Raw genomic sequence first — 25,387 nt, 5'->3', positions numbered from 1 at the left:
TTCTCTCTGACCCTCTCCCACTTATACTTTCTCCTTGTTTCTCAAAATAAATAAAATTAAATTGTTTTTAATTATCAATGCGCTACACACAGGACTGTGTTTTATACTCTGTTTTTTGCTGTATTTTAGGGCATGTCTTACTTTAGATCTGCACATTGGGTGAAGCAGATGTGTTAGAGTTTATTAGAGTTGAGTTTTAAATTCCAAGTCCATGGCCTCAGTTTCCTGATCTGTATAGTGGGGAAGAGTTCCCATGCCCTTGTTGATTTGGAGGGTTGCCTCTTAGCAGTGGGCTTGCACACAGTGGTGACCAGTTAATGCTGACGTTGTTGATAACTGAGTGAATGAGGGGCCAAGCAGGATGGCATTCTCCTGGATTTAGAGGAACTCCCCCATAGTGTCCCCAAGGCTCCTCCAGAGTGTCCCCGAGGTTCTGGCTAGGAGACTGGGGGAGTGGGGGTCCATGAGTGTGTGCGTGTTCATGGGGGACAGTCTTGAGCTAATCTGATATTTTGAAAACTCCAAGGTACATTGTATTTATTGGAGGCAGGCCAGCTCTAATCAATGTGTTTTCCCTTGATTTTGTTTACTTTAGAATAAATTATAAATTATATCAATACCGTGTTTTTGTTCTGATCCAATGGTCTGATTGGCAGTAATATATGATTTGAGAAATGAGAACTGAGGAATTCTTAATTATAATAAATACTTAAATAAATTTGCCAAAATGTTTATGTGGCTCCCTTTAGCTTTTGATGGTTTTTACCAGTATTTAGCTGGTATGTCCACGCAGCTGGTATGTCTGTTCACACAGACATGGACACTGAGAGGGTCCACATTCCTTCTCAAAGGCCAAGTTCACTGGTTGCAAGAACATTCATGGTTAACAGATACGAGCTGATTGTTCATGCCATAAGTCATTGCTCAGTACCTGCCCTGTACCAAGCATGGCTCTGAGTGTCTTTGAAAGAATATGTACAAAGTCTATGTCCTTGGTGAGTTTCTGATCTCATGCAAGTTCTGATTTTGATTTCTGAGCTTTAGGACCAAATTATCAAAAAGATGTCATTAATGACAGCGAAACGGGGAACAAGATTTCTGGTCAAAAAAAAAAAACAAATCAGGAGCAAATCATAAATGTCAAATTTGCACATACGAGGTGAAGTGTATAATGATACGTAACCATTCAAAGCAGATTTTTATGCCATTTACAGAGAAATTGCTTTAGCAGGCTGATTAGGGAAGCAGAATGAGGCAGGTCCTTGGCTGCTTAATTAGCAGGAGCCCAGATGCATCTGGGGCCAGAATTGTCCCAGGAAGTGCTTTCAAAACAAAGATGTGAGGAACATGAGGAAACTGCCACATCCCAGACCCACACCTCCCAAGAGCTGATGAAATGTAGCTCAGCCTGCTCTTTTCCCTGTGATTCTCACTCCAGAATCCAATAGCTCCTATGTCCTAGAGAGAAGCTTCAGGCTTTTCTTTCCTTTGAAAAACACACTGTGGCTTCAACAACACTATGTGCAGCCCACACCATTGGCTTCTAGGACTTTCCAATGAACTCGGCTACTCCAGGTTTGCAAGCAGAGGCCAGACATGAGCAAAACCAGTTCCTAGCGTTGCTCTGATTGAAATTTATTGGCTTTTATAGCTCTTTTGGGGGTATCTCATTCCTTAACAATGCCAGATTTAGATTTAGGTGCCCTAAGACTTCTTTTAAGCGAATTATTTTATATCAGGCGACAAATAACATCACAAGTGCCCACACTGGTAACTCGCGGCTTCCGCATTAACGACGGGCATTTTTGTGTCATTGAATGGTTTTTGGGGGGTTTATTGAAACTTTTCTGAATGTGGCTGACTCTTACCTTTCAGCAAGAGCGTCTAAGAATGAGGAGAGAAACCCTTTTTTCCCCTAGAAGCTGAACTTTTTCTGAGTTCACAGTATCCGTTGGCTAGGAATGCATTTCAGGATCTTGCTATTTTAGTCAGGCGGGGGTGAACAGCGTGTGAGCCGTTCGCGGTGCTGTCTCGTTTGGAAGTCCGCTCTCACGCTCTCCACTTTCTATTACTAAACCTTACTTTCTGCCATTAGTCTCCTCGTAAAAAGTAATTTTTCTCACTGATGTATTCTTCACCTGACACACAAAAGCGGAAAGCGTGTCATGCTACAGCTCAGTGCTGTTTCCGAGGACGTCCCATAAAATAGTTGCGGGTAGCAGGCACGCATGTGTGCAAAACTACGGGTAATACACACTGTACAGACGCACACGGTGGTCGGACAGCCGTGTGAGCCTCCAGCCAACAATAGTGCTCACTTCCGCCCGGTCCTTTATCCGTGGAAAGTACGGGTCGGCTTCTACATGTGGTTCTGAGAAGCCGCCCTTGCTACTGTCTCACTCGATTCTGTTTCCTCGCCATTCAAGTCAAAATGTTAATGGGCCACCTGAGCCCCTTAGCCATGATGGGCCGCAAGGTCTGACGCCTGCCTTTAACCTTCACCAAACAGCAGAGGTGTGTGTTTTCGCTCATCTGGCACCTTTCAGCGGTCTGCTTGCAACATCACCATTGAAAGGGAAAAGTAATCTCCCCCATCCAGCTTGTCATCCTTAAAAACTGAGCCCTAGCAGAGAGCTTAAATTTAATCCTGTCCATCTGAGGACTTAGACCATGACCATCAAACATAAAATTCAAGACACTTAAGCTGAATTTCTGCAGAAGAACAATGTTCAAAAACTGCCTACAGACAGAATAGGTTTCCTTGGCAGAAAGAGGAAAGGCACCGTGGGGGCGGTGAGTTCCCCACCACTGGAGGTATGTAAGCATAGCTAATGTGCCTTGGGCCAATGGCATCCGAACATTTGTGAACAGTGAGTGAGTTGTTCTTCTGACTCTGTCAAACATGGTGCCCTGTGGGGTCTGAGGTTCACTATGAAGGGGCCGCATTGAAGTCCACCCTGTCCCAAGGGCAAATCTGAGGATTTGACCCTGCTCCTGGGGGCTCCTAATGTTCTATAATCTGGGGCATTGGCAGAAGTCAGATGTGGTACCCAGAGCTTTCTCTTTTCAGTGTAGGGTGAATATTTCCTCACGTTGATGATCGTTGATTATTGATGAGAAATGCTTCGTCCAGGGGCCACATGGTTCCGGAAGGCAACCAGGGAGAAAAAATACCAGCTCCGACCAAAGCTAACGGCATCTCCCAGGACCCCCCACGGCTGTAGGGACGGCTTCTCCAGCCAGCCAGCAACCACAGCACTAGCTCTGAGCTGTCCCAACCAACCAGCCCCAGGGAACTGTGTGCAGGGGCAGAGGGAAGGGAGACCGTGTTGTCCATGGGGCCATGGCTCCTCCCACTCTTCTAGACCTTTCTGACACTACCGAATGCACTTTTAAGGTTGTTGCTACCCCAGCTGCAAAAAGCTTGACTGTAATGAAGGATAATTGACCCAATTCTCCAAAACAGAAGTTTCCTGAGACCCCTCCTTCCCAACTGGCAAACTGCATGACTGTGGGCAAGTCAGTGAAGTTTCTCAATTTGATTCAAAAAAGGGAGACCCATTATCACCTGCAAGATGTGTACAGGAATTAGAAACACCAGAACACCAAGAAACCATGTTAAGCACATAGAAGATGCTTAGAGGCTGGCAGCTCTTCTCTTGGCTTAGTATCAGTCTAACCACTTGGCCTTGTAGACATTGAGCCAACAGAGGAGCTGTGCCCTGGCTCTGGAAGCTTCCAGGAGAACAGGCTGGACCAGGAGCCATGGTTCATGACATGTGTGACCTCAGAAGGAATACTGGGTCCAAAGTCTCAGTTACTGACCCGGGAACTGATAACAGTAAAGTGATCTGCTGCTCAACAGGGTTGTAAGAAGCTGTGTAATGCAGCTGGGACATAACGAATAATGTTCACCCTGTAGTCAACGCTTGAGAAATGGTAGCTCAAAATATAATTCCTTTCCTATAATTGGCCTGGAAAAAATACTAATGAAGTAGAACAATAGACTCCGCTTTATAAGGTCTCAATTGAGTAAAACTGTTTAAGAAAGCATGCCGTTAGCAATATCCATTATAGTTTTTATAAATGCCATTTCTATATTAATGCTAAAAGATTTATTTGACATCAAGTTGCTCAAATATATGTACTTTTGGCATTTAAATTAACTTCTTGTCCCAAACTCTAAATGGGGAAATATGTCACCTTTTCTCAAACAATCAAGGCTCATTGTTAATTCAAAAGTTAATGACATTCCAAGGCTATTTCCATATATTGAAGTGTAATATCTACATCTGTCTCCCTTCTCTCCCAGAATGATTAAAAGTTATTTCATTCTCATTGGGTGTGGAGCTTGACAGGGTAATTCAAGAAATACCATGGAAGGAGGAAAGGAAACTTTCCATTGCTGTACAAGTCCCCTCCAGGTTAAGAACAGTGACCAGGGTCACCAAAGACCCGTTCCGCCCCCAAACCTCAAAGGTTTTATCTGCTGGTGGAAAGAGTTCTACTCTCCCTGCTCATCATGTAAAAATATTTGCTGGTTTTCGTTCAAAGCCAGACACATAAATTTGCCATTTTAATTTCTATTTTTCCGTCTGGCAATGGATCCAAATAGCTTCAGAAAAGTAGTCGAAGTGTGTTAGGAAGCATCCCAGACCGGAACGCGGCTTGCTTCACTGGAACGTCCTCTGACGTTCCTCTGACGTTCCTCCGCGTCCTCTGACATGCCAGCTGAGTAAGGAGGCAAATCACTCAGAGTGATTATTAGCACATCATCATAGGAAAATGCGATTCAGGAATGACACCAAGATTATACCCACGTCCTCTGGTGGGATACCAGTCGTACTGAAGACCGTCCTAACGGAGGACGTGAGGTTAGCTTGTGGTAATGTGTCCCCTACGTTCTGCCATGGACTCCGCTTCACTCTTTAGTGTCATGGGAAAAATGAGTCAGTTTATGGAAATACTCGAAACCTTGAAAGCTCTATATTGAGTGTAATTACTTGACAAAATCTCTTCACCGTCTACCCAAGAGAAGCACGTGTTTGCTTTCTCAAGGGCGTACTGGGTTTCACCAGACGGGTGCTTCCCAACGGGTGGCCCGATGCCGGCAGCTCTGTGCGGTCACAGCTCTGATCCAGGAGAGGCGCACCCTTATAGGACGACACTCGTAGAAGCACAATCCGTGAAAGTTCTGCTCTTTCCTGCCCCCGGACGGGCCGGGTGTAGAAGTGGAAGAATTCTCTAGAAACAGGGCACACGCCTTCGCTGGCGGTATCTGCTGTTTCCGGTCAGAGAGGCATCCGCAAAAGCCTCTCCAGGGTACAGAGCAAAAGGCCTCGCTCAGCGGTGCCCTGCTCTGCTCTGTCATGCTGGGAATGCCTCCTTCAGAGATCTCAACATACCTTGAAAGAGCATGAAGTCACAATGGCAGTGGTCAGGGGGAAAGGCTGGGCCTTGTAGCACTAAAAGTTAAACAAAAGTAACCAAACATTATTGGTTGGTAATGTTCAAATTGAGTGAGTTCAAATGGTGCCCCCTCGGGGTTTTCTGACGGGGGTGGTGTTGTTGACGCGAGCTCATGCCCACGTCTCCAGCAGCTCCGACGTGAGCTCCTCCCCGCGGTAAACGGACACCATCCATTCCCTTCCGCGCTTTCTAAGCAACCGAGCCAGCGCTTACCCGTTTCTTTTGGGGCCTCTCTCCCATCTGGCCCCGCTTGGTCCTCGTGCTCCTGATGAGCTCTTTCTCATATTATTTATGCTGGAGGCCACTACCTAATCTAAAATTATATTTAAGAAGGAGCAGCAGGGCTCCAAACTCGTGCTCAGAATCCCCTGGGGATAGTGCGCAAATTCCCACACGTGGACCTTGAGGCAGCGATTTGTACACAACTCAGCAGCCTTTATTTATTTCCACTAACTCTGGGCTTCCTCACGACGGCATGCTTGATAGCTTGCGTGCTCGCTGAGAGGCCTCCGGGTGAGTGGAGTGGTGCTTTGATACCAACACCAAGAACCGTCCAGAGATGAAAATGGAGAGAGGTTCAGAGAAAACCACAGTCTTTTTTGAGGGAAATATGAGGGAAGATGAAAGGCACCAGAATCCCCCCGTGAGAAATGCAGAGAGATGGGGAGAGCAGCCTAACGATGAGTTTTAATTCTGGGAGAGACGCACGACCAGCTGTTTCTGCTCCGGGAGGAAATACACTTGCGGGAGGAGGAGTGGGGCTTTCAGGGCAGGGACGCCGCCCTGAATGAGTCTCGGCGGACAGCGTAGGCAGGATTTTCCCTCTGGAAATTTCAGAGGTAGGGACGTCTGAGCTGGGCCTCTAGCTTGGTGCTCTCCAAAGGCAAATCTGACATAAGGGCTTTTTGGCGAGCACAGGGAATGTGACTGGGAGGCTCACCCCATATCGGACGGACGCCCCTCGGATGACGTATAAGTTGTGTGTGATGTGCACCTGCCAAGTGCTGGGTAGATCACCGCCAAGCTCACTAATTCATCCCCCGAACCTTGCGGACGGACAGGTTCCCAAATCCTGTTACTGAACGAATCCACGTGTGAACGTTGCACCCTAGGACGTGGTTTAAATAATGAATGGAGATGACGTGTCTCGGGATAACCTCTTACAATTTTGTATATTTTTAAACCTCAGCAACCGTGGGTGATATAACCGGAGGTGTCAGTGTTAAGGTAAATGCAAAACTGTAAACATGCCATAAACTCTTTCACGGTACATTCTGGTCTTCCAGGTTTACAGATACACTGCTTTTAGTTCGTATGTGTAGGATCCCGGAGGAATGTTTGGGTTCATACCCACTTTCCGGGGCTTTACCCACACTTTGTAACTTCTACAAATATACATTGGTTCGCTTACTGCGTCTAGCTGTGGCACTGAGCGGATTACTGAACACAGACGAGAAAGATTAAGAAGCATTTGTTTTGGAGTGTAACTACTGGTTTTTATGAGAAGCTTGCTAGAACTACTTAAAGGTGGATTATTGATGAGTACTTGCACATTTATATTGCTTTCAGTTAACCAGTATCGGCTCTTCTGGTATTGAAATGAATTCAATCAAAATACTATTATTACACATGCATGCACCCCTTTAAAGCATCTCAAGGAGGAAGGAATTCGAAATATTGTGGTAAACATAAATTAAGTGCAGCAATGTCGCTCTTCCGGCAGAACCGGCTCCAACCACTGTCCACAACTGAAGTAATAATAACCTGCAAATCTCAGAAGACAGTCCTTCCTGGGCAAGAGGGCTGGCCAGGAGGAAGGATGTCCCTGGTTTGGGGCCAGCGGGCTGTGCGCCGTCTGACCGTGGAAGGTCACTGCTAGGTCCCCGTCCTAGAGGACCAGGGTTGACAATGACCAGGCGTTCGAGATCACTTCCATTACGTGCCATGGAGAAACTCAGAAGCATCCCTGCCTTCGCTGCTTTTCTTGTACCAGGCGTCTCTGATGTGCTGTGTCTGTGCCCCGATTTCACACTATAACACGCTAAACTCGAGTTTCGTCACTGTCGGGTTGAAGTTTTGGCTGGTACGTTGAGAGCAGTAACTGGTCATTTGCAATCTGACAGCAGAGCAGGCGAGGTCACACGTGTGTTCACACGTAACAGGTGTGGAGGGAGGAGGGGACACACTTAGGGGACTGTGCTTGGTGGTGACATGGGCGGGGAGGGAGGACGGAGCAGGAGCTCAGCGAGGCAATGCCTGGCATGGTGTGTGTCGCTGTGGCCCCAGGAAGCAGAGCCACGTGGCCGCTCAGGGAGGCAGAGGAAACGTACAGGTCACGGGGAGGGGTGAGGTCTTGTGTCATTCCGTGACGGCATGAAGGGACTATCCGAGAGTCCCGTACTGTGTCTACAGCTCATGCCCTGAAGGTCAGGGAAGGTTTGCTGTGAGACCCGACTTCTCAGGGTCTGGGGTCAGTTATCTCCCACCCAAGCCCACCAGACTGGTCTCCACAGCCCGCTACGACTCAGCCCCACGGCCCCTGCGTAGGACCAGTCGTGTGCACAAGTGCTGGCACTCTGGGTTATCCTGGCCTGCGTGAGTGTGCCGGAGTGTGCACATGCATCGTGTGTGCGAGCGATTGGAAGGAGAAGCTCAGATATTTGCTAAAAGCATTTACGTTTCTAAGATTTACAACTTTGCAGATAAGCAGTGTTGCATTAAAAGCCTTTCAGTCCTGCCCCTGCAGATTCCTCTTTTCTCTGCAAAAATGGACACGTTTCTCTGGGACCACACGTGTGGCCAGCTCCTCCCCAAGACGTGCTCGGCGACACCTTTCAGTAGCAGTTTCAGAAGCAGAAACTGAATTTTAAGGGAGACAGTAATTTTTATACAATTTCTGTGACACGGAATGTCTTCCAAAACAACTATAATAATCTGATTAAACCCCACTATCGCTGTCACAAATCCCCATGTAGATGACGGATCCCGCCCATTCCCCTCCCGACCCCGCCCCTCTTGTGCCACTGCTCAGCGTGGCTACGTGGTAGGGACACTTTGCTGTGTTCTGACACAGTGTGTCCGAAGGGTTATGTGACGTCAGAATGAGGCCAGCTGGCTCTGCATCCAGACCGCGAGGTCACTAGGAATGGAACCTTCCTGTAGCACTCCGGGCGGCCTAACGGGAAAGGCACGGGGGGCAGGGACTGTGAGTGCCCTGCTCCCCACTGTCCCAGAGTCCCAGGGCCTGGGGCAGCAGGTGCTCAAGAAGCACTACGGGGCGGAGGAAGGGAGACAGGGCGGACCCCTCCCAGCCTGGCCGGAGCCTGACCTGTGCGAGTGCTGGGTCAGGTGTCGGGTAAATCGAGAATCCCACACGTGGCATCTGTGGGAACACAGGCTGACGGATGCCCAATTCGCGGCTTCTGCACACGGACAAAGCACTTCCGCCACCCCCAGATCGGAGTTGCTGTGGACAAGTGAGGACCCAGTAGTTGACCAAGAGTAAAGAGCAGGTCGCCCCTGTGTTCTAAAGCACAGATGCCCCATCTCCGCGGACTGAGTTTCCTCCCCGCACCGCCAAGAGGGGGCACCCTCCTGTCCCGGGACGCGCCCAGACACGAGACAGACGATAGCGTGAGCCCCGCCGTGCGCCCACCTCCCCTGCCCCTCCGTATGCTGTTTCCTCCTCACCATGTGAAGGTAGCTCTGCATTTGTGCCCCCTCCCACCGGAACAGGAGCCCCGTCTGTCTCACTCATCGACCTGGAGCACTCGGTGCCCCAGGCAGGCCCGTGGGGAGCACTTGTGACACGTAAGAGAAAGTGAGGGCCTCCTACTCCTGCCTGGCCACCTCTTCCACGTGGACGGCAGCCCCAGGAGGAGCAGTGGCTGCAAAGGTCTGACACAAGATGCATGCCCAAGGGACGGAGGCTGGACAGGTGAGGTCAGCCCCTCTGTCCTGACCCCGGTGTCACCCTCACACCCGACGCTCTCCTCGGAGTTTGTTTCATCCGGTGTTGGGAGCCGGGCTACCGGGCTAACAACCCCCATGGGATTCACAGGCAGTGGCTCAGAAACAGCTCCCGTGGTTCCTTCCGGGGCCGTTAGACACAACCTGGCCGTGTCTCCCAACCTCTCCCCTCCCAGAGTCCTTGGAGAGAACTTATGTTGTGCTGTCGTGTGTGTCTCAGATCCCAAGCCCCGAGGGGTTTGGAGAAGAGAGGCGGCCCTCTGGGACAGAACAGCTGTCCGGAGGAGGAAGGGACTGGACACGCGTGGAGGGGCAGAGAGAGGAAGCGGAGATAACGTGGATATAATAACCCAGACACGAATACATGGACGTCTGTGGCTACTCGTGAGGCGCTGGCACCTGGTGGGGCTGGCTGGGTGGGAAGAGGAAGTAAAGGTAGAGAAGATCCATTAGGACCCATTGTGGACGCCAGAACATGATGGTTCTAAATGACCCACGGCTGTTCTAGAAAAGTTGTTCAGAAAAAAAAATATTTTAAGAAGGGCACCTGGGTGGCTCAGTGGGTCAAGTGTCTGATTCTTGATTTCAGCTCAGGTCATGATTTCACGCTTCATGAGTTCAAGCCCCGCATCCAGCTCTGTGCTGCCAGCTCAGCTTCTTGGGATTCTCTCTCTCTCTGTCTCTCTCTCTCTCTGTCTCTCTCTCTCTCTCCCTTTGTGTGCCCCTCTCCTGCTCTCTCTCTCTTTCTCAAAATAAATAAATGAACCTAAAAAAATTATAAAACTTGGCCATTAAAAAATCTTTTTAAAAATAGAAACATTGTTTGGGGTGTAAAGGCCACGGGAAGAACCCCGGGGGGAGCCAGCCATCTCCCCAGTGCCGCACGGACCAGGGGGCAGCTTTGCCGTCGTGGTCTCAGAGCTTAGCTTTCTCGTGTGAACAAAGAAGATGCAGATTTGAAGACAAAACTTGCTAAATACAGAGGAGCGTGCATCACTGGGGGACACTGGAGAGAACGCGCTCCTGAGGAGCTGGTGCGGGTTCTGATGTGTTTCCTCATGAAGGAACTTCGCCATTTCAAGGATGGCGGCCTCCATCTGGCCCACAGTGAAGCCCCGAGAACATAAACATCCTGCACTTTCCTGCCGTACTTTGTACCCACCCCAGTCTCCAAGGCCCTCATGAAACGAAACAAAACTCTGGCTGCTTGCCCGGCTCTGCCGTGAAACGAAGAAGCACGGGCTGATCTGGGGTGGAAGCTCCAACCGCCAGGAGCACCAGTGGGGCAGCTGGACACGTGGACGACAGCCCCGGGCAGCAGAGCGCCAATGTCCAGCACGAGGCAGAGCCGGGGACAGCCGTGGAGGCAGTTTGATTTGCGCGTTATTTGCAGAAGAGAAGTAGACGCCCCAGCAACGTCCTCCCGTGCCCCTTCGGTCTACGGCGGGGCCAGCAGTGGCACCCGGTTGGAAGAGTAAGGATCCGTCAGGACTGGAACTCATTCCCCTCCGTCTGGCTGCCTCCCGTGCGGCTGCGCGATTCCGTCCCTCCCGTGCACGGAACCGAACTGGAATCCAGGGCGGCTGAGACGCACCACCGCCCTTCGGGGGAACGTTAGAAATACATTTTTGTCAGCAATAGCTTAGGGGGGAAAGCTGTAATTAAATTACTCTCCTGTTTTAAAATATCTGTTTGTCTTTCTGATGTAGAACAGTGCCTTATTAAATCCCTCCCCGTGCCCTCACTGCAGCAGAATTCCAAAATGTTTGGAAAACATTCCTTAGAGCCACACAACAATAATTAACAGCCTAGCAAGTAGCTGATAATAACGCAGCCTAATGTCGGCAGAACACAATTAATCACGGAAGGACCCATCGCGCCGAGGATTTACGCTCGGTTATCATAAAGCACTGATGAGGCCCCGCTGGTCCTTTACGACGTATGCGCCAAGTGCATCTCCCCCCTAAGCATATCGAGAGGAGCAGAAGGAAGACTGGGAACACTGTTTCCTAATGTGTTCACTCTCGCCCCTGCTCGCCGGTGCTCTCCAACGGTGGCCACGTCCCGGAGGGTCCACAGGGCCTCTGACCTCCCCGCGGGGCCGCACGCGGCCACACACAGACAGCGGACTGATGGCCATCCCAGCCACAGGAAGAAGGTCCGAGCTGACCCAGGAAGTGTCTGCGGGGGTGCTGGGTGGGCAGCTAGGTGGCGGGATTTCTCCGCTTCATGGCCATTGCCACCTGCTCTACGCCCCACGACACCTCACAGAGCCTTCAAGCTTAGCACCCCAGGGGGTTCCAGCAAGTTCAGCGGCCAGTCCCGGTCATTGTGGAGAACTTTTCCAGAGGCAGTAGCATACCCGCCATACATAACTGTTCAGAATTCCAGCCTGGAGGCAACCAGCACGTGGACATAGAGACGCCTAGTGCCTCGCGATGAATGGCCCTGCGCAACTCGCTTTTTTTGCTCTCAACAGGCTGACTAATGTGATTGATGAAAACCAATATGGCAGGGCGCCCAGGGGCTAAGTGTCTGCTCCGGCTCAGGTCATGATCTTACGGTTTGTGAGTTCGAGCCCCGCATCGGGCTGTCTGCGGTCATCACCCACTTTGGATTCTCTGTCTGTCAGTCTCTCTCTCTCTCTCTCTCTGCCCCTCCCCCAATCACTGTCTCACTCAAAAAAATAAATAAAATTTTTAAAAAAGAAAGAAAACCAATGATAGTAAATTAGTGTCATATTAAATGTAGTCCACACTTGTCAGTTCCAGACACGTGCCTCCTCACATAGACGACTGAGTAAGCCCAACCTAGGGTAATGCACCACCCTCCAGGGACCCAGCAAGGAAGCAAGGTGGGGAGGCCAGAGGGGTGAGGACAGAGCTCTGGGGCACAGGGTTCGCGTTCCAGGTGAGCACAGGTTGGTGGAAGGGGACAGGTTTATGCTGCTATAATTCCACTGTCTATCACGTATCCACATGTGTTAGAGATGCAACATGGAATGTACATGTTAATAGCCATGCAGGGTGACGAGGGCAAATGGAAGTGAGCACACGGAGAGGGAGAAACGTGGACCCGCGAGAGGGACGCAGGGCAGAGGAGGGAGACGCCTGCAGGGACGGGGTGTTTGGGCCACAACCCGGTCTCGGCGTGTTTCCAGCACTGTAGCTGGTGCCTCGTGGAGAAGAAATGTGCATTTTGGACAGCTTCACCTTATTTTCTTAGTGTAGGGGGGACAGGCGATTGATGGGACAGACAGAAGGCATAGCAAGAGGAGCAGTAGACGGAGGAGGTGGGAGGAGACCCCCCACCACCACATACTCCATCTTGTCCAACAGGCAACCTCTGTGCTTCTTCGTCTCCTAGGACGAGTGAGCCACACAAGCCAATTCCAGCAGAAATCTAGGAAGTTTAGATTGCACGACCACAGTGTTTGCATGTGCGGCTAAACGTCCACACAAGGGTTTACTACTAAAAGGCTGGTGTTTTTATACTTCAAGTGAGAGTCCGCACGAAGTCTGAGATTTAAGTGTAAAGTCAAAGTCATGTCACTAGACCCTGGGCTGTGCCCTTCACCCTCCCGCGCACATGAGAAGGGCTGAGACGGAACAGAAGTGAAGACAGAAAGGCAGTCAAGACACAGAGCTGGTAGGGGTTCTGTCAGAAAGGAAGGCAATCTTAAGTGCGTGGATCAGCCCTCCTCCCGAAATGCAGTCAAGTGCCCTGTGATCACCAGAGTCCTGTCATGTCTCAAGTTCTGTGACACAATCTTCCAGGACTCGAATCCTCAGTAACTGTGGCTAGAAAAGCAACCTCTGAATCGATCAATCAATCTGAAGCTCCTCAACCCCTTCTTGCGCACGTCCAGTTATGAAAATGGATGAGCCCGGCCCAGTCTTTGCAGAGCCAACAACCCACTTCAGGGTGAGCCGAGTGCCCGTCACACGTGTGTGGAGACCAGGCACGTGGGGACCGGGACACCGGTGGGCTGGAGCACATTAGGCGAGCAGGGGAGGCAGGCCGCGGCAGGGAGAGGAAGTCATTAGGGGGAGGCACACCGCGGACTTGGATGGATGAGAACAGACATAAACAGGCAGAACAGACACTTGAATCTCGTTACTGGGATGCACGGTCGGGCAGGTCCAGAATCCACAGGCTACTTTGTGAATACGTGTAACTGGTCACGGCAATGACGGACATCCGCGAAGCCTCTGGCCACCCCGCCACTTTCCCGATGGCCCCAGCAAGCCATCTAGGTCATTCTTCCCTGCCGAGCTCAGGTTGGGCCACAAAATACCCCGAGAGACTGGCAGTTGTGAATTGAACTTGGTCTGCCCATGTGATGGCTGCAAACTCCCGCGTGCGCAGACAGCCCTGCGCAGTAGACAGTCACAGGTGGAGGAGAAGGGTCAGGCAGGCAGGAGGGGAGGTCACACCTGAAGGTCAGGACAACCGGAAGACAGCAGGCCAGGTGTGGGGTCGTGCTGGAAATCCAGGGAGGATTGCTACCCAGCCAGGAGAGCGAGTGCAGAAAAGGTGGGGAACGGGGAGGCAGTAGGAGCCGGGGTGGAGGAACAGCCCTCCAGCCGGCCTCGCAGTGTGAGGAGCACGGCAGCTGGAGATCAGGGAAGAAACGGAGAGTTTAAACCAGAGGTCGAGCTTGGGAGGACCTTTTGAGATCTTTAAGACACTTGAACTGGGCCATGGGGGCCCAAAGCACCCAAGGCTATGCTCGAGCATCACCCCTTCTCTCTGATTGTCGATAAGGCATTTCTCAGCCCCAAATCTTGCCCCCAGTTTAGTCTTGCTAAATGACAATTTGATGACGCCTCAAAAGTCTTCGTGGCTCCCTGATTCATAAAGAAGCAAGTGGAACCCCCATAGCGTGCCACTCCAGGACCCCACAATGTAATCCTAGAACACAGAGCCAGCCCTCCCAAATCTGGTTTCCTCAGCAAGACACGCCCCCTGTTGCCCACGACCCGGGGTCCAGATCAAAGTCCCTGTAAGCTGGTCCCTGCTGGCCCAGCCCTAAGCCACCTCACCCACTCGTGAGGGGTCATTTGGTCTGGATTTTACACTGACCGCCTATATCCTAGTTACTCATGAACAAGGGTCCCTCAGATGAGGGCAAAGGGGATGACTTAGCCTCAGTGTAACCGCTCGACGCAGCACCTGAGTTAAGTCCGTAAACTGTGCTATCTTACGACAGACTCCGTTTTGTATCACAGAAAACAAGCTAGGAAAACGTCTCTCGGGATTCAGATCTCAGGACTCATCATTAATTCTGAATAATTCATAGAGGCATTTTGCCAATTCGGAACAGGTACACATAAATTCACATTTTTCCAGAGGGCTCAAAACATTGTCAACGGTGGGAATAAAGCACTAGAAACCTCTCTCCATGTGTATTTTTTAATTTTATTTTTATTGAGATATATGTTATTTTTTTTTAATTTTTTTTTCAACGTTTTTTATTTTATTTTTGGGACAGAGAGAGACAGAGCATGACGGGGAAGGGGCAGAGAGAGAGGGAGACACAGAATCGGAAACAGGCTCCAGGCTCCGAGCCATCAGCCCAGAGCCTGACGCGGGGCTCGAACCCACGGACCACGAGATCGTGACCTGGCTGAAGTCGGACGCTTAACCGACTGCGCCACCCAGGCGCCCCAAGATATATGTTATTTTAATTGGTCACTTGCCTCTTCTTGAGTACAGATAGCCTGTCACCTGTCATTTACCTTTAGATCTTTTATTCTGAATCAAGAAAAATCTCAAGCACTTACAAAAGCTGGCTTCTCTTCATAGTTTACTTCCTTTTAAAGTACTTTCTTACCTTTCCAGACTCTGAAGATGAAATTAGAAGCCATTTCGCTCCTGCATTTTGGTAATGAATAATTATGCTGTCATGCAGTGCCTAACTATTAATTACATGATGGCCTTTTTCATTTCAAGGAGTTATTTAATAATTTTTTTAATAAAGAGTTACATATGTCAGTCTCTTAAAAACATATCAATCAAAGTTATTTTCCAAGGTGGGGAATTGTCGTAACCTCGTGAGGATTCGCTTGGTCTGTGATTATACGCTTCACCAGTGTGTGTGTGCTTCTCCACGCTGAGAACTGTCAGCACCGTCTGGAAAACCAGGGGTTCCCCGACTGCCCGCGCCCGCATCCGCAGACAGGAGGGCAGGACACACGATAATGTGTGTGGTTGCTGTGATTCAAATCACCAGTTGGAAAGCCGCGCTGGAAAAAGGCGAGTGGTGCCTGTGGTTCCGTCAGAAAAGGTGGGGAGAATCCAAAATGGCCTTTAAGGGTGAAAACTGGAGCCTGTCTGGATTCTTACCCCGAGTCCATTTTCGACCAGCTGAGTTACCATGGGCAGATCATTTCCCGTGCTTTTCCTCGTTAGCATCAGGCACTAGATGAGGGAAGGATAGTGTAAACCTCGCCGGGTTGTTTGAGGAGTGGATGTCATGCCGTGCTTTACAAATATTAGCTGGTTGCTAGAACGAGATTTTGCCCTCGCCCTGGATACTCTTAAGGGTAAAGAAAGCCTAGTCCTGGTTCGCACTCGGTGGGGGACTTCCATTCTACTCAAGGAGACACGAAATCCATACACACGGCAGGAAATCTGACCTAAAATTGCTTATTCACTAATGACAGAGCAGGTAATGAGGGTGAAACAGGTTCCAGGAAGAAATCACTCACTGTGCATGAGCACTGCACACAGGGAAGCCTGAGGAGGGGTGGGATTTGGTGCCGAGAATGGAATTCTGTGGTGAGTAAGAAAAATACAGGCTCAAGTGGGCTATGCGAAATCTGGCTTTGTAACAAAAATGTTCCCAAAATATCACTGTGTACATCCTTGCTTGAGTAAAATACAGTGAGTGGAATTCGAGTGGTGAAATACAAACCACGGAGACTGTCATTTATGTGTTGCAGGGTTGCTGAGATATCATTTACATGCTAATTATTTTAGGAAATGTATAGAGTTGAACAGCCGTCACCACCAGTTGTAGGTCATCGCTGACTCAGGAAGCTCCTTCGTGCCCGCTCGCAGTAAATCCCCATGCCCGGCCTCAGCCCTACACAACCCCTAATCCACTTTCTGTCCGTATTTGCCTCTTCTGGACATTTCGTATGAATAGAATCAGGCACTCTGCAGTGTTTTACTTCTAACGGCTTTCCTCCGGCATGTGTCTGAGACTCATCTATGCTACAGCACAAGTTCACCCTTCCTAGCGGCCGAGTGGTGTTCCATGGTATAGATATACCACCTTTGGCTTACCCCTCACGGTTGATGGACATTCATGTTGACTCCAGCTCTGGTCTGTAATGAACAGCGCCTCTGCGGACATTCCCTTTCATATCTCAAGACAGCCACATGCTTTCAAGTCCCTTGGCAGATTCCTAGGTGTGGAATTACTGGGCTCGGTGGCAAGAACACGTTTAACTATTTCAGAAAGTACCAAACCGTTTTCCAAAGTAGCTGTGCATTTTTAGATTCCCAACTGCAATATGTGAGGATTCCAGCATCTCCACATTCCGGCCAATACTTGGTGTCTTTTGTCTTTTTAATCAGAGTTATTCTACTGGGAGAGTAGCTTTATCTTATTATGGTTTTATTTGCATTTCCGTAATGACTAATGACATTAAGCATCGTTTCACATTCTTATCTGCTTTCTGTATGTCATCGTTGGTGGAATCATGACTCAAAATTTTACTGATTTTTTACTGGATTTTGTCTTCTCATTATTGAGTTGTAAGATTATTTATGTATTCTGGATAAAATCCTTTATCAAATATGATAGGAAATACCAAAATGTTTCCTCCCCATTTGAAGCTTATCTTTTATTTTTTTATTTTTTATTTTTTTTAATATTTATTTATTTTTGAGACAGAGAGAGACAGAGCATGAATGGGAGAGGGTCAGAGAGAGAGGGAGACACAGAATCTGAAGCAGGCTCCAGGCTCCGAGCTGTCAGCACAGAGCCCGACGTGGGGCTCGAACTCACGGACCATGAGATCATGACCTGAGCTGAAGTCTGACGCTTAACCGACTGAGCCACCCAGTCGCCCCTGAAGCTTATCTTTTCATTACCTTATTGGTGTTTTTTTGAAGCTTGAAAGTTTCGAATTTTGATGAAGTCTAATTTTAAGATTTTCCTTTTAAGGATAATGCTTTTGTGTTGTGTCTAAGAATTATTTGCCAAGTTCAAACTAATGAAGTTTTTCTACTATGTTTTAATATTTTTTTACTATTAATTTTTTTTTAATTTTTAGCTATTATCTTTAGGTCTATGATCCATCTTGAGATGATATTTGTGTATGGTATGAGGTAAGGGTCTCAGTACATTTCTTTGCATGTGATCATATAACTATCCCAGAACCATTTGTTGAAAACACTGTCCTTTCCCTGTTGAATTGCCTTAACACATTTGTAGAAATTAGTTTCCCATAAATGTAAATATTTATTCATGAACCCTCAATACTGTTCAATTAACCTAGATGACTGTGCCTTTACAGTAAGTTTGAAATCAGTTAGTGTAAGTTTTCCAACTTTGTTCTTATTTACAGAATTGTTTTTTTTTTAATTTTTTTTTTAATGTTTATTTATTTTTGAGACAGAGAGAGACAGAGCATGAATGGGGGAGGGGCAGAGAGAGAGGGAGACACAGAATCGGAAACAGGCTCCAGGCTCTGAGCGGTCAGCCCAGAGCCTGACGCGGGGCTCGAACTCACGAACCGTGAGATCATGACCTGAGCTGAAGTCGGACGCTCAACCGACTGAGCCACCCAGGTGCCCCCAGAATTGTTTTGACAATTACATCCCTTGCGTTTCCATATACATTTTAGAATCAGCTTGTCACTTTCTGCAAAAAAAGAAACAAGTGTTCTGGGATTTGAGAGGGATTTTGCACTGAATCCATAGATCAGATGGGGAAGAATTGTTGTTTTGACATTATTGAGTCTTTTAATCCACAAGCATGAAATATCTCTTTCTTTACTTAGATCTCCTTTCATTTCTCTTAGCAGTGTTTTGTAGCTTCCGGTATGCAAGTCTTGCCCTTCTTCTGTTAAATTTCTTCCTAATTATTTTTGTTGCTCTTATAAACAGAGATTATTATGGGCGTATAAAAACACACTTGATGCACCTATTATTAATCCTGTGTTCTATAATCTTGCTAAAATCACTTATTAGTTCTAGTATTTTTTTCTATCAATTCCATTAGGTTTTCTACATAGACAATACTGCCATTTGCAAATAAACAGGGTTTTTTTTAATATTTACTTATTTATTTTGGAGAGAGAGCGAGCATGCACGCAGGCAGGGGAGGGCAGAGAGAGAGAGGGGGGGAAACACAGAACCTGAAGCAGGATCCAGGCTCTGAGCTGTCAGCACAGAGCCTGATGTGGGGCTTGAACCCACGAACCGTGAGATCGTGACCTGAGCCAAAGTCAGATGCTCAACCAACTGAGCCACTCAGGCACCCCAAACAGTTTTATTTCTTTCTTTCTATGTGGATACCTGGATTTATTGATTGATTGGTTGGTTTGGCTGCTGTTTGTTTGCTTCTTTGTGCTTATCCCACTAACTGGAACCAGCAATATAATGGTGAATATAATGTGAAAGTGGACATCCCTTCCTTGTTCTTGCCCTTATGGGAAAGCATTCAATCATTTGTGATAAACTATGACATTAGATGTGGGTTTCATATATGCTCTTTTTCAAATTGACAAAGTTCTGTTTTACTCATAGTTGCTGAGAGATTTTTCTCATGAACGGGTATTGGATTTTGCCAAATACTTTTTTCTGCATTTATTGCGGTAATCAATTATTGACCTTTATTTGATTAATATGGTGTATCACATGAGTTGATTTTCGTATTTCAAGCCACCTTTGCATTACAAGCATAAATCTCACCTGGTTTTGATATATAGCCTCTTTATATGGTGCAGTATTCAGTCTGATAATATTTTATTTATAGTTTTTGCATCTATACTCATGGGGGATGTTGGTCTCTAGTTTTCTTTTTTGTCCTATCTCTGTGCGGGGCATCAGTAAACACTGGAACTATTGAATGAGGTGATAGTTGCTTCTTCCTCCTCGATTTTCTGAAAGTCTTTGTGGAAAATGGCTATTATTTCTTCTTTAAATATTTAATATGTTCACTAGTGTTACCATCTGAACCTAGGCTTTTCTTTGTGGAAAGATATTTTTAATGATCAATTTAATTTTGTTACTTGTCACAGGTTTATTCAGATTTTCTATTCCTTGTTTAATCACTTTTGGAAATGTGTGCATTTACAGGAATTACTCCATTTCATCTAAATTGTCTCATTTTGAAAGCAAAGATGTTCATAACATTCCTTTGTGATCCTTTTAATTTCTATATATTGGTGTTAATGTCCCTTCTTTCATTCTTGATTTCAGTGATTTGTGGATTTTGTCTTTTTTCCTTGATCAGTCTCTCTAAAGACTTGTCAATATTGTTTGATTTTTGTTCATTTTCTATTTCATTGATTTCTGCTTTAATCTTTATTCTGTTTGACTTTATTTTGCTCTGCCTCTTCTATTTTCTTTAGGTGGAAGTTTGGCTTCGTATTTGAAAACTCTCTTCTGTCTTGATAGAAGTGTTTAAAACTATCAATGTGATACTTTTCCTTTCATTCACTTCAAAATATTTTCTAATTTCCCTTGTAATTTCTTCACTAATCCATGGGTTATTCAGAAGTGCATTGTTGGATTTCTAATTATTTGGGGATTTCCCAGATTTTTTTTTCTCTTGTTGATTTCTATTCCATTGTGGTCAGAGAACATACTTTATATGGATTCTATCCTCTTAAATTTATTGAAATTTGTTTTATAGCCTAGCACACTGTCTATTCTGTAAAATGTTCCATTTGTATTTGAAAAGAATATGAACTCACAGTCATTACGCAGAATGTCTATATATGTCACATAGGTTAAGTTGGTTTATACCGTCGTTTAATTCCTCTATACTTGCCAATTTTCCACTGAATTCTTCTATCAATTAGTAATATAGTAATAACTGTAGCTTTCTTAGGGATCCTGTTTGCATGGTATTTATTTTTTCATTCTTTTGTCTTTTAACTTATTTGACTCTATAGTGTGTATCTTGTATCAGCTTATATTTAAATCCTTATTCATCTGATCTGATTATCCCTGCCTTTTCATTTGGGTGATTAGACCATTTATATTTAATGAAATTATTGATATGGCTGGATTTACCTGTGCTATTTTGCTATTTTCCATTTGTCTCTTGCCTTTTGTTGTTGCTGTCCCTCAGATCTCTCTTTGAATGATTGAAAGTGCTACTTTAATTCCTTTGTTGACTGTTTCACATCATCCATTGTTCCAAAGCAAGTGAGCCACTGAGTACAGCCAAGGGGCTCCAGGTCTTCACAGCTTCTCCTAGCCTGGAAGAACCTCCACCAACATCGGGGTATGGGGGACAGGCAGTTTTATAGTTGCTTTCTGAGGAGAGGATTTGATTACCTCCTAAGCTGACCATTGCCAGAAGTCCTGCCTGCTATTCATTTTTAGTGGTTTTAATTTTTTTTGTTGTTGTTATTGGACCTGATGCAATGTTCTCTCTACTAAAACAAAACCTTATTTTGTTTATCTAATTCATTGAATAACTGTTAGTCACCTTGGTATGTGGCATCATTTGTGACTTAAATTTAAATTTTAGTGGCATTGATACCTAGAAAAAAATGAATTGTTTTGAGGTAAAGATTATTTTGAGAAATAAGAACAAATTTTTCTATGGTTGACCATATCAGCATTTCCTATACATACATGCATTCTCTTGATCAATAGAATCTTCTCTTCAGTCTTTCACTACTACAAGACTGGGTTTTTTTATTTTTTTTTTAATTTTTTTTAACGTTTATTTATTTTTGAGACAGAGAGAGACAGAGCATGAACAGGGGAGGGTCAGAGAGAGGGAGACACAGAATCTGAAACAGGCTCCAGGCTCTGAGCTGTCAGCACAGAGCCCGACATGGGGCTCGAACTCACGGACCGCGAGATCATGACCTGAGCCGAAGTTGGCCACTTAACCGACTGAGCCACCCAGGCGTCCCTACAAGACTGTTTAAATATCTGATAAACAATAAAAATTTTAAATCCACCAATTATAATTTCCAGTGGTCGAGTGACAATAAAGCAATGATAGTAATGGTGATGGGTATTTTTAAAATAAAGCTAGAATCATAAGATCTCAAATTTAAAAATGGCTCCTACATAAGTCCATTTTCCTTCAAATTTACAGAGCAATTACATGATTGGCCTGTAGGCACAAGTTAGAACGAAGACTGGAAGTTAGGTGTGTTGGTTTGGGTAGGCAATAGGGCATTCTCTAAGGGATAAACAAGGAGATGTAAATGTTAGGGGGCCTAACGGGAATGGTGAACCATCCAGAACATGTGATAGTTGGGAGCCATTGCTTCAGGGGAAGGGAGGCAGTGTTACCTGAACTCAGGGAGCTCTATTGCTGAGGGAGAAGAGCCATCCAGGGGGAAGCCAGTGTCTCAGAAGGAGGAACATAGCAAGTGCTGAACAAAGACCAGTGAGAAAGTCTGTCCTCCCATGTTTTAAAATAGGCCCATAATGCTGACTGCTTGAAGCCAATGGAACCCAGAGGTGAGGTGACCCTCAGAGATCAGTTTGCCAGGACAGGAGCAGAGCCAGCCAGTGGAGAAAGCATCTGGACAGGCAGGTGGACAGCCCCCAGCACTGCTCATTTCTTCCCACCCTCATTAGCTTGTTGTTGTCATTGTTACTGTTGTTTCCTGGATTAAACATTCAAGTTTTCGACCCCAAGAGAAGCCCAGAGTTCCGTCAGCCTCAGGTATTTTTGAATGATGATTTTACCCTTGCACTGCACTCCTCCGTTGACATGTAATCTGCCATCAATGTCTTCCCTATAATGTGGCAAGAAAAATGGGGGCAAAGTATAATTGATCAGCTTAAACTGCAGCTGCCACACTCTCCACTTCTGAAGCAGGTTGCAAAGCCTACACGTGGACTTGTCTCTTTCCTCTGCCACCAGATTTGTAACATTTCCCTTACACTTTGCCACCCCCCCAGCTGGTGAGACTTGAACTATAACTGGTAGGGTGGCCTGAATCTTCACCCCCACAGGATCCTGTCCTTGGTGGTCTGTCCTTCCTCGGTGGCCACAGGTTCCCAATGACAGACTCAATGGATGCTGTAGTGCTGGTGAATTCTGTGTTCCCAACATCAGCACCCAGCCCTGCCAGATGGGAGCACCCCAGTGTCTACACGGATGGATTCAGGCTCTCAGAACAATGACCTCTTCTCCGACAAATGCTCCAGGGACTGAGGAGTTGGAAACATCTTAGCGTCCTAATTAAAGAAACCTTGGCCATGATCTCTGGTACAGGCAAACTCCTTTGCCACTAACACTTCCAACCCTCCACTGCCAGGGTTGTGGGGTGAGGAAAACTCCTCGAAGTGAGGTGTGACAGCGAGGGCCCCTTCCACACTCCCCTTTTCTGAGGGAGACGGCACACACCCCTGGCCCTGAGTGTCCATTCAATGACGCGTCCTAGGGAAGCGCAGCTGAGCAGTGACAGTCCTGGGTCTGTCTGAGCAACGTTTCCACGGTCAGAGGTGATGCAGGGCCTGGCCGTGGGCAGACATGCTGGGTGCACCTGTGCCGCCGCAGGCACAGTGCGGCAGGACGGGAAAGCAAATCCGCGGACGTGGGCCACAAGGGGCAGAGAGAGCGCAGAGGGGACCTGGAGGGCACGGCGCGCCTTCTGATCATTCCAGAACTCTCCCCTGCACCCCTCTTCACCATGTCAAGTTTGATCATGTTCCAATAGCAAAAAAATAAAATAAAAATAAAATATTAGGCCTTGGAAAAAAGTACTTTTTTGTTCTTCTTAACCAACCTGCCACACACCCACCTCAGCAGACAGAGACAGAAAGAGGCTCGTGCTCCGTTCCTACTGCAAAGTTTCTTTCTGTGATGGAGACCTCGAGACCTGGTATTTGCTTGCACCCAGAACAAAAGGGCATTTTTATAAACTTATTCCACAAAATCCTGAAACACACACACTTTCTCCCTACATATGCACATTGGGGAAACCTATTTTTCTTCTCCTACTCGCACCGGACAACAAAAATCCCAATATTTTTTCACTGATTGTAAACCTGATAGCAACGCTTCAGGATTCCCTGGCTTTCAAAAACTGATCTACTAATTAGGAAAATAAAACCTGCTTTTTTTAAAATTTTATAATGTTCAAATTAAAACCTGGACTGATGTATCCAAGTGTACTTTCTCGGCTTAGTTTAAAAGTCCCAAAGGGAAGACAGTGGCTTAAGGAGAAAATATTATTTACTTACTTTTAAGGCTGCAATAAAGCCACGTTTTGATATTCTGATAATATAATCTAATCAACTTTTTATACTCTACTTGTTCTAACACGGTAGTTTTTCCTATTATAATTTTAAATTGCTGACATCTGCTGAAAACTAAACATCTCCCCTCGAGAAGGCAGAAGGTTCTACTTCCCCTCGAGAAGATGGAAGGTTCTACAGCCCTTTACCGGCTCTGGCTGCTTTCAGGCCTGAATTAATGGGTCTGTCTGTGTGCCACATCGATGATGGACATTTCGACTTCAAGGTATAATTTCCAGTAAAGAAAAGTCACTCTATTTCCATCTGAATAAGCGCTCTATCCTACTAACCAAGTCAAACAAAGTTATTATCGGGCTTTGTGCCAAGGTGTGAAAAATAGAAAGGTCATATTTTTAATGGCTTTGTACTCTATAGTAATCAAATTTGTAAGCCCGGAGAAGTAAAATACTTGAATCTGCCCAAGCTCCTGAGCATCGTTAACCACTGGCTTGCTGCGCTCGGGCCCCATAAAGCACGTAGTGCGGCTTATCTGGCTGCTGGCTTTGCTCACCAGGGCACCGTGTTCTCGTCACAAAGCGGCAGAAACCAGCTCACAGGAAATGTGTCCACCCGACTCCACCTTTGAAGACTGCACCCACAGGTAAGTGCCAGTCAAAGTTCACCTCGTGGACGAACAAGATTGCGGCACATAAACCCCGATACATAGAGCGCTAATGGATGGCACAAATCAACACCCGTTAAAACGAACACCTGCTTTAAAAGTCCCTTTTGTTTGCGGGGGCGCTGCACCTCCCTCCTTGAAATTGTAAACAAATGATCCCAGACGACTGCTACAGCAGACTTTCAAGTTTCACTGTGAAATCACGGATAACTCTGGGGCTAAAGAATGTCCATATGGGTAGTGGCTTCCAGAGAGTCAGGAGGAAAAGAATAGGAAAAATTTGTGAAGACGTCCTGTTGGATATTCATAAAATTTGCACTTCTGCTTAAAACAACTTTTCATGAATGGTTTTAAGTAACTCAGTGGACCAGTACCCAGGACACATAGGACCAGTTTTGCCCGAAAGATTCCCAAGAACCGTGCTATTAATAGATTCATCTTAAAATGCCTTTCCTTGAGGATTTCTCCTTCCACACATCCTTCCTCTTGAGATAGGAGTGTGACAGCAGAGTCGTTTTTATCTCTGGCATATACATTAGACCCTGTGTAGTTCCAAGTAGTAATTCTAGATTTGCTAAAAGTCCTTTAATCAACATGACTGAGATAGATGACCTCTAACTTCCTAAAGTTGGGTGAGTGTTAACCTCCTCCCCCCTCACCACCAGTGGCCCCCCCGTCAAAACTTCAGAGACTCCTTTAACTTAGAATAAAATACCTTTCAGCTACCAACCACTAGAAGCCCAGAGTTTAAAAGTGTCCAGCAAACTTGTCCTCAAAGCCAGTCAATAGTTCAGGCTTTGCACGTCAAGGGGCAAAATCAGGATATCACGTAGGTACTCAGGTAACCTTTTAAAATGCAACTAC

At 46.7% G+C, this 25,387-nt stretch overlaps 1 protein-coding gene and 1 non-coding gene across 4 annotated transcripts in view; one reads left to right on the top strand and one right to left on the bottom strand.

Moving 5' to 3' along the window:
• ADARB2 (adenosine deaminase RNA specific B2 (inactive)) overlaps positions 1 to 25,387 on the top strand; it is a 429,400-nt gene that overhangs the window by 81,623 nt on the left and 322,390 nt on the right. The window lies entirely within an intron of this gene.
• On the bottom strand, positions 18,849 to 18,933 carry TRNAQ-UUG. The gene has a single exon. It is a non-coding gene; the product is annotated as a tRNA-Gln (tRNA).

This window comes from Felis catus, chromosome B4 (assembly GCF_018350175.1).
Source record: "Felis catus isolate Fca126 chromosome B4, F.catus_Fca126_mat1.0, whole genome shotgun sequence".
In the NCBI taxonomy this organism is placed as follows: Eukaryota; Metazoa; Chordata; class Mammalia; order Carnivora; family Felidae; genus Felis; species Felis catus.
Note: the sequence above shows the minus strand (reverse complement) of the source record. Positions and strands in the feature narration are given on the sequence as shown.